The sequence below is a fragment of the Ammospiza nelsoni genome, chromosome 1, assembly GCF_027579445.1.
Source record: "Ammospiza nelsoni isolate bAmmNel1 chromosome 1, bAmmNel1.pri, whole genome shotgun sequence".
In the NCBI taxonomy this organism is placed as follows: domain Eukaryota; kingdom Metazoa; phylum Chordata; class Aves; order Passeriformes; family Passerellidae; genus Ammospiza; species Ammospiza nelsoni.
In genome coordinates, this window is record NC_080633.1 from 72,833,464 (window position 1) to 72,843,412 (window position 9,949).

Here is a 9,949-nt window from a genome sequence, read left to right on the forward strand (position 1 = left end):
ATAAAAAAGTATCAAACATTGCACCATGTCACCTTTGGAGACTCCCAAAGGTGGAAGGATGTGAAAAACAGGACTTGAACACCACCTGGTTGAATATCTCCTGCTTATGTTGACCCCACCATTCCTAGAGTTGGAAACTGCTGCTGCTGCCATAATCTGGTAATTTACAGCACCAGCAGCAAAGCACACTAACTGTGGAATTTAGCAAAAGACCTCTGGTGTTTCGGATTGCACCAATCTGGCCCCAGTCAAACACTGACTGAAGCTGCAGCTGCTCATACGTGCCAGTCTTTCCATTTGCCTTGCTCAGCTCAACCTTCAGAAGTAAGTTTCCTGGCTGCTCCTAGTGCTGGGATTCCTGCTTGCCCATGCCAGGATGTTTGTTGTTAACACTGCGACCCCCCAGGCACCACCCCAGCTCCAGCAGCTCCCTCCACAGAGACCCACAGCCTCCGAGACGTAACAGATACCTCCTCCTGCTTGGGTCAGGGCTCGAAACTAAATCTGAGCCCCAGGTGTCTGCATCACACAGAGGCTTGCTTTAATGCCAGCTTGACGAATACAAATACTTCTGCAATAGACACAAAACACACAATATTAAGTGACCATTCCAAGAGGATGAAACTTGTTCTGAATAATTCTAGTATTTACTTTTACTCATCCAGGACTCAGGATGTTATTGCAACAGGGAAGAAAGATGTGCAGCATATTTTAACCTTCTAGATTTGCAGCAACAAGCCTCTGACCTCACATTTACCAGCCTGGTTGAAATTACAACCTGCTGCCAAGGAAAACTCTGTCATACATTAAAGTAACTCCACTATCAAGTAGCTTTGAGATATCTGACAAATGAACTACGGTGGATTAATGAGAAGCTGCTTCAGAAATCCTGCAAAAGAGACCCTTACGATGTTACAATATGGTAATGCATTTCATTTAATAGCAATATAAATTATGTGCTGAGAAAAGTGGGAGCCTCTTGTGTTGTTTTGTTGTGTTTGTTTTTTTTTCCAAGAGGAACAGAAATCCTTCCTATAAATCAGAGTGCACACTTCTGTTTCTGATGGGAAACACTGCTCTGAAAAGCACTGAATTTCAAAGCTGCTTGAGATTAGATTTTCTGCAGAATTGTGCTGATGGCTGTAAATATTAATAAATATGATACACTGGGCCAGCTTTTTTTTTTCAGATGCTTATGCTCTGCTTCCTCTTAAGTGCAGATGACCTGAAGACACAGGCACCAGGAGGAAGATTCTGAGCTAAGAATTGGTTTTAGAGATGCAATACGCAGTGACACTTGCACAAAGGAAGGATGTTCCCATTACATGCCAGCAGAAACAGCCAGGAAGTGAAAATCTCAGTCCAGTCCTCTCTATGCCCCCTGCAACTGCTGATGGGAGCTGACAGAGACTGCAGAGAATCCTTCTCCATGCTGCACAGATGATCCAGGGATCATTTGTTGGCATCAATGGGATGCCAATGGTGGTTATTCCTTACACAGGTTTTCTTTCCATCCCCATTTAGTATAGTCTATTATTTAGGGATACAAATTATACAAACATTTGGCAGTTGTGTTGTGGTCACTATGAAAGTAATTGCAAAGTTGTAAACACCTAATTACAAACCCTGACGTCTTGATCCAGAAGAATACTCAAATATTCAAACAACCTTGTAGACTTCAGTGCAGTTTATTGGTACTTTTAAAAGCAAGCTGCTCTGGGACCAGGTATGATAAGTCAGAGAGAAGAGCATGCTTTGTTTATGGCAGAAATAACTCGGTAATTATCGGCAGTGAGAAGGGAAATACCATAGCAGAGCATTCATACTATTTAGACTTAAATGGAGTTTAGATGAAATACAGGGTTTTATAAAACTGGTTGGCACAGCATGAATTGCTTAAAGGGATGTGGCTGGTGGACTTAAGAGTTGCTTCTGCATCTTTTTCCCTTTCAGCCCTGACAGCTAAATTGAGCACCAATTTCACAAAAGAAATTTGCTCCCTGAAAGAGATTCTACCTCTATATATTCCTGCTCTGTGATCTGCCAGGGCACTCTTCACACTATGAAAGTGAGGAAATAGGCTCTCTTGAATTCTTGTAGAGCTTGATCAGTTTGTCAGGCCAGCTCCAAAAGCATTAGGTCATAGTAGGTGGCACAGAGCTCAGGACCTGGTACTGCTTCGATCTAAACTGGCCACATAACTTTTAAATTTAATGTGTCTTTTTTATGTGTCTTTTTCTACTTCTCCCTCTATTTTATTTACACTAAGATCAATACCCGTGTCAGGGGTATTGGTGTACACCATGTCCTCATTCAAGTAGCTTCCCTTTGACTCACCTTCATATCTATGTGCTAGGAATACTACTCCTTAGATATTTACAAAGCAGGGGTGCTTTGAAATGAATTCATGCAGGCATGGACATGAACAAGAGATAGTGTGGTATGACCTCTGGCTGCCCCAAACCACAGGGAGCAGCATGCAGAATAGGCAGCCTTTTATGAGATTTCTTTTTTATCCCCTTCTCTCCCACAGGCATAAGTAGGTGGGAATGTATGAGGCAGGGAATGGTAAAGAAACTCTGTGGCCAGTCCAACTCAGCCAATGCAGAGAGTAAGGTCATTGCCACCTTGCTTGGGGACAGCTCAGATTACTTTCTCCTGGGAATAAGATACCCAGCCTTGTCTCAGACAGCTCTGGAGCTACTCAGCTTCCCCCCCTTCCCCACCACAGAAAACATGGCTGAACAAACAAGTGAAAAATAACCAGAAAATCCTTTGGGGAGAGAGTGTCAAAGCAGATGCAAGGAGTCCTTGAGAAAAATAATTGGCTTTCTTTTGGATGAAAAAAAGAGAGCCAAATCTGACTTTTTTCCCCCCATCCATTCTTTGATCAGCTACAGCAGCTGAAGAGAGCAGGAGAGAGGCAGGCGGGTTGACTGCAAGCTGTACTTGCTAGAAGAGCCTGGTTCAGCATCCCTGCTGTGTTATGATCTCCTCCTGTGACCTTGGGCAAGTCACTCACCTTCGTGGTGATTCGCTTCCCCCACTGTAAAACACAGCCAATTATACAGGCCAGCCTCACAGTGGGGCCATGTGGTGAAAATGTGGAATTCTGGAACACTTGAACAGCTTTTGAGTGAAGGCCTCACGTCAATGAACTACACCTTGTCCCTTACTTGAAGTGAGACTCCCAAATATGCACAGAGTATCTGTGGGTTCTTGGGGGGAGTTTGGCAGACTACAATAAGCTATATAATGTTCTTTTTGTCCACAAAGATACTTATGTCAAACAATGATTGCCAGACTAATGACACCCTAAAGTTACAAATCATCAGGCACTCAAAGTGAATCAATTCAGTGAGGAAACAGATTTCACCTGAGTCCTCTGGGCAAAACTAAAAGGAACCATGTTTTTAATTATTTTTGCTGCGGTATTGGATCTAAGAGGATGAGGGAGGAGGAGACATCTTTCTGAGAGAGAGTTTTCCCTGGAGTGAGCCTGTCAGTACCAAGGATGGCCCCAGTGCCGCAGTGCCAGCACCCCAGCTGGGGCCCTCGGGAACAAGTGCTTCTCCCACCACTCCAGGGCCTCTCACGCAAGTCTGGATCACCATGACCTTCAATGCTAAGTGGAGTTACCATCAGAGGCAAGTATTCTCTTTGAGTTTGGTGTTACCTTCACAACAAAGCAGAGCTACATGGTAATGATCGTGTTGATTAAGCAGCCTTTGTGCTTATAGAAGCAATTAGTTGACAATTGTAATGAGGGAACAGGCAGCTCTGCTTTCCACCAGACAGGCATGAACCTGCAGTACCTGGGGAAACTTGACTGGTGTTTAATTTTTGTGCTAATTTTCAATTCCTGCTGACCCTTCTCCTAGGTCCTCCTGCTCTGACTCTGATTAGATGCAGAAGCAGGAATGCTGGAAAGATACACCACCTATTATCTCAGAGGCAGCTGTAAACATTACAGCATGATAATGAAATTAGTTTAGCTGAGAGGAATTACGGTACCCAGTTAGTACAGGACGGATCTCATTCATAAAGTGCTCTCTTCTGTGCATTGTGGTGTGTCACTGGGGAAGAGCTGAGGGGCTATGATGGGTATTTATGTTGCAAATGAAATCCAACAGTCATATTCTGGCTAGAATTTTCTGACTATATATAAATATATATGCATATCCTGACAAGACAGGCTAATTAACCCATAAATTATTTGCCCACAATGCCAGAATAAAGCCATTATTGAACAGGTTACTTAAAGCATAGCAAGGCTGGCAGTGTTCTCGAATGAGACCAGATGGAAATGTATATGCACTTTTTGTCTACGTGCCTGGTGCAGAGGAGGGTATGGAGAGGTGTCTTGTGGCTGGGTGTGAAGAAAGATAATGCAGTATCACTCTATCTTGGATGTTTCAGCATGGTGTTATCAAGTGCTCTGGCACCATCACAGTTAAGCAATCACTTCTTTGCTTAAAGATTTTTTCTGGAGATCCAACATCCAGACTCAGAAAGGACACCATGCCAGTTGAGTGTTTTTCATCCTGACAGGGCTCACAGGCTTCCCTCACCCTTCCCCATCAGCACTGATCCTCCATGTGCTCAGAGGGTTGCAGCTCCAGAAGAAACTATCCTCTCTGTTTTGTTTTGAGAGAGAAAAATACTCAAGGAGCAGGCAGCTCCACAAGACTGGATGTACCGACCAATAACATTAATTCACACCACTCTATAAACACTCCTGAAATTCAGTTATCCTATTTTCTTCTGGGAATGCTCTTGCTAACAAACAAACAAAAGCATAAACTCAAATATTTACAGTCTTTGTTTGGGCCTTTCAGTGCCAAATGCACAACAGGAAAATAAAGTGGAATACAATGGTAGCAGCCAGCCCCATCTGGAATAGGGAGATGGTCAGGGATACAAAGAGGGATAAACCTGCCTGAAATGGGATGGGGAAGTTGATGATGGGTGATCAGGATCAGGACACACAGCAGTGCCCTAGAGAAGCTTAGGACTGAACCTGGATGGACTCCCAACACATACCAGCTAGTCATTGGGGAAGAACCAAAAAGAGATTCTTAGGCTGAGATTTATGGCATAGAAAGCACAACTGGATATGAAGTACTCACAGTCAAACTTTAAAAATGCTTTTATCCACCACTTTCCCCACCTAATTCCACTGCAGCAACACTCACAGCACAACCCAGAGAGGATGATTTTTCTGCTGATGTTTTGTATTAATTATGCATTCTTCAAGGGTGTTTTTAAAACGGGGACTAATAATCTACCCTGTACCTTTTGTTAAGCAATAAAGACAACTAAAAGCTGCATTTAAAACTAAACGTTCATCTCTCCCCATCCCAAATGAAACAAGGCAAGATGCCATACCTTTCTCCTCACACAGCATAGTTTTTTCAGACCCCTTGGAAAGGTCTGCCATGACTAAGCATGCAGCATGAGCAAACCAGCTGCTACTGGATTTTTATCTCAACCAGAACACATTTAAACTTGAGAACGGTGTTTATACTGCAAACTGAATTCTGCATAGAGTCAGCAGAAGAGATTTGATCTGTGTGCCACAGAACTCTTCATTTTGCGCACACGATGGGAGACTCACTTTAAAGACTCACATTGAAAAGATCCTGCATTTGGCCCCACCATGGCAGTCAGGATAACCACAACTGAGTTTATCAGCCCTGTTTCTAAGAGCTATAAACCCAAGAAATTATATAAGGAAAAGAAAAAGGAAAAACGAAGCAAACCCCAAATGATGCAAAGCCTTTGAAGACACAGGAACAGTTACTGCAGCTAACTAGGTCTTCAAGGGGTTAATGAGAAAGTCTCCTTAACACCCAGCTTCCAAGGCAAAGCCTTTCCCACATGCTTATGATAATCAAAAGATACTGAAAACCAATTCTACTTCATTCTGGTATAATTGCAGCAGAGCCACTAGAGGAATTGTAACCATTATGTAAGATGAGGCACCATCACAGTGGGGCCTGCTGCTTCAAATGCATTCTACCCACTCTTTTTTATAGATTTCAGCTACCTTTTATTTTAGTAATTAGCCACCATTTCCAAGATCCATAAGTAATTTCCTGCACATCTTGAGCCATAATGCTGCAAGATTGCACTAGAAAGGTAACAGAATTTAAAAGTAGTCAACAAAGGGAAGGCGACACACTGAAAAGTTCAGTTAAGCATACGACAGTGACCATCATTTCATTTAACAAGAGATAAATGTTGCTTGACCCCTACACGGCACACAGGCAACCACCAGAAAACCCAACAGTGGTTCCTTCCAAACCCCAAAATACGGCAGTAGTCCATTAATGAGCAGCATATCAGCTTGCTGAAAACTTCTTCAGTCAAAGCAAAAATGATGCAGCACACTCGAGGTGACAGTGGACTGGAGGGAGGCTCCTGCCCAGAGGAATCCAGTATGCCCTTGAGAAGAGGGCGGCTCATTTAGAGAAGGATCTCAGCTGGTGAGAACACAGGCACATTCATAACTTCTATCAAGTTCACATTAGTTTAGAGATCTTCTGCAGAAAGCAGTGGGAAAAAACCCCACACTTCTTAACATGTGTATGTTTTGCTTTGAAGGAAGTCTCTCAACTAAATATTATTGAAACAGCAGATGGCAAAATGCAAACTTTATGAAAGGGAAGGCTGCCTTGAGTGGCAGGTTACTGCTTGCATGGAAGAGCTGCGCAAGGGAAGAAGGGAGGAATGAAGGGAGAGAAGAGTCAGAAGTTAAGATGCACATTTCTAGCCGAACAACTTGGTTAGAAAATGATGACTGTGTCTATAAATATAATCTTTAGAGTGCTGGCATGGAGATATGCAAGAGCTGTGAACTGGTGTGAAAATTAAAATATCTAGAGAGACTAATAAGTCCCTTCGGGGACCCCAGTTACTTAAATGGCTGCAAAGGATAATTGCAGAGAGCTACAACAGGACTGAATCAATGCCATTTTCCAGGGGAAAAAAAAAAAAAAAAAAAAAAAGTATTACTGCTCTGATTATGTTATTCTGAAAAGACTGGCTGCTTTCCTCTTCCCTCCCTCAGCTCAAAAGTCAACTGCAAACCACCAGAAATATGTCCAGAAAGATTATGGTGCAGCTGAAAGCCAGAAGCATGGGATTATATATTTACTGGTGCTGTGTCAGATAACATCTGAGAGAAGAGGAAAAAGAGATTCAGCTTTGCAGGCTTTATTAGCATGTTTGGGCTCTTTAAAGGAGCTATCCAATTGTGTCATTGCTGCCAGGCCTTTAAAACTGTATATATCCATGATAAAGGAATCTACTTAATCTTGATCACAAGCCTCCGAGCTCTACCCGACTCCCCTGTGACATGCAAACTTATTGCCTTTAAACAGGAATTAGAAAAAAAAGAAATGAACAGGGATGCACCATTACCCATAGCATTATATTGCTCAGGAACAGATGTTAATCAATTTTATGGAATGTTTTAAGTAACATGCTAGTACTTTTGTAAAGAACTGTCTGCATAATAGAGATTTCAGCCCAGCAAATACAGGAGATAAGCCTTTATCTTGACTGGGAGAGTTATGTCTATTTTGATTAAAACCAAAGAGGTCTGCACAATCAAGCAATTTTATTCCCTTGGAATTATGTCATTTCCAGAATGCTACTACACATGGTCCTGTGACAAAAGGGAGTGGAAATAACCTTGCTCTTGATTGAAATGTTCTCCTTGCATAAATGCTCATCCATGTAGCTCATGAGGTACACATGTAGGATGTACATTCCATCCTCAGAGATTCCTGAACAGACAAGAACTGTACTTTTATTCCAGCTGTGCTAGAAGAACAGTAAATGTGGAGAAAGGACTGACCTTACACTCTGTAAGTAATCTGTGCTACTCAATCTCTCATGCACAGCTAACAGAACTTTAAAATCCCAAAACACACACAAGTAAAAGGGAAAAGGTGCCCTATCTTCTCGATTTGTATAAAAGTAGTAGCTGTGCCATCGTGCTAGGAGTAATTTTGGTCATTAAACTTCTCGAACCTTGAATGTCATCAGGAGTTACTTAGGTGACCATCCACTTGCACTTAAAAAGTGCTGCATTTAACTCTCCGTAAAATATGGATTTTATTGCAGCAGTGACAGGACTCCTTTCCACAGCCACTGACCTCTACTGCTATTGCTTATCTCTTGACTCGACCTTCTGCATAAGAATACACAGATGTAGTATGCAAACTGTATTCCCTGTGCGTGCATGTAAGTAGGTGTTACTTACATATGAATACATAAATAGTTCAACCTAGCTGACACAGAAAGTATGTTACCAGCTCCTTAGAAACATTTACTACACCACCAATTCAGCGCTCGCTTTCCGCAATTTCCCAACTTCTTTCCTGTAAAAATGCCTATACGCCTACCCTCTTACTTCCACCTCCTCCAGCACTCCTCAACCCGTTCTTTTATCAAATAAAAGACTTCACATTTGTCAATTCCTGTAACGTCCCCCGATCTGCTCGCTCTGCCCCCTTCTTTTCACTGAGGGAGCGCCTCAATTCAACTGTGCTCTACATTCAGTTCTGCACTTTGCCTCGGATTTCGCTCATGATTCGAAGGGCTTTGCCCTGTATTCATTTCAAAGCAACTAGGCAGTATCAAGAAACAGAGACAGACTTTAAATATTATTATGTTCTAGTTACTCATCCTTTTGCTGTTGTTATTACTAATTATTACTGTTATTCTCTTCCAAGCACACACGACCCCTTCTCCCGCTCTCACCACCTCTCCTCGCCCGAAGTGTCTTGCCGGCGATGACAATCCCCAGGAAAACGCCGCATCCCTTCGCTTCACTGGCAGCGCCAGCAAACGCGGTCCCCGCACGCCCCTGAGCATCGGGCAGGGCGCGGAGCCCCGGGGGGGTGACCCCGGCGCGGCGGCGGGGCCAGAGCCCTCCGCAAGAGCAAGACAGCTGCCAACTTTGCAAAATAAGTGCTGTCCCCCTCCTCGTCACCCCCCCTAATTAGCATTCCCAATAAGCACCGCAGAAATAATAAGAAAGAAAGGGAAAAAAAAAAAAAAAAAAAAAGAGCAGAAGGCGGCTCGTTGGTGAGAGCCAGAACTTGCCCCTCCAGAGGTGCAGAGCCGCATCTCCTTACCGGCACGCAGGGACGACGCGGCCGAGCCTCGCCCGGGTCGGCGCAGCTCCCCGGCCCCTTCTCCCGCCGCTCAGCTTCCCCGCCTCGCACTAGGGCTCCCGCTCGGCCAGCAGCACTTTTTAACTCCGGCATGCAGGCAGCCCGAGCCGAGGGGGCTCTCTATCTGATTGGTTTCCATTCACTGCTCCTGATTAATAAAAAAAAAAAAAAAAAAAAAAAAAAAAAAAAAAAAAAAAAAGGAAAGGAGGAGGGGGAGGGAAGAAAAAAAAAAAAAAAAAAGAGAAAAGCTAAACTCCTCCCTCTCGGCTGGGCTCCCTGGCAGGCGCGCACACACACCCGCACATACGCGCACCCGCACCCCTGGCGCCGGCGCTGCGGCTGCCGGGGCTGCCGCACTGGGGCCGGGGGGGCGCGGAGCGGGCGCGGAGCCGATTCCTCCGGGCGGGCAGGGATTTGCAACTGAATGCGGTGGGAGGGCAGAGGGGGAGGGTTGTGCCAGCGAGCCCCCCTTCCCCCCCGAGAGCCGCTCCGTGCTTGAGGTGGAGAGCAGCCAGCTTCTTCCCAATCGTTTGGTAGCGATAGCTAAAGCGGAATAAAATCGGGGGAGAGGGGATAAAGAGGAGGCAGAGGCACGCTCCTCTGTTGTGAACTGTGTGTTTGTGCTGTGCGGCTTCTCATCCTCCGAGCTGGTCTTAAGTCCTTCTCTCGACATCTGAGATGCCCCGCTGGTCTTTTCCCACACTTCCCAGGAAGTTCCTGGACTTGATGAACCAAGATATATCGGTGAATTATTGATGGAG

At 44.4% G+C, this 9,949-nt stretch overlaps 1 protein-coding gene across 1 annotated transcript in view; it reads right to left on the reverse strand.

Moving 5' to 3' along the window:
* Window positions 1-9,265, reverse strand: part of LOC132078271 (cadherin-6) — a 96,698-nt gene extending 87,433 nt beyond the window's left edge. Inside the window, exon 1 of the mRNA XM_059480330.1 lies at window positions 9,150-9,265. The gene's annotated coding sequence lies outside the window, so the exon portion shown is untranslated. The remainder of the gene's footprint in view (window positions 1-9,149) is intronic.
* Window positions 9,266-9,949: the final 684 nt, after the last annotated feature.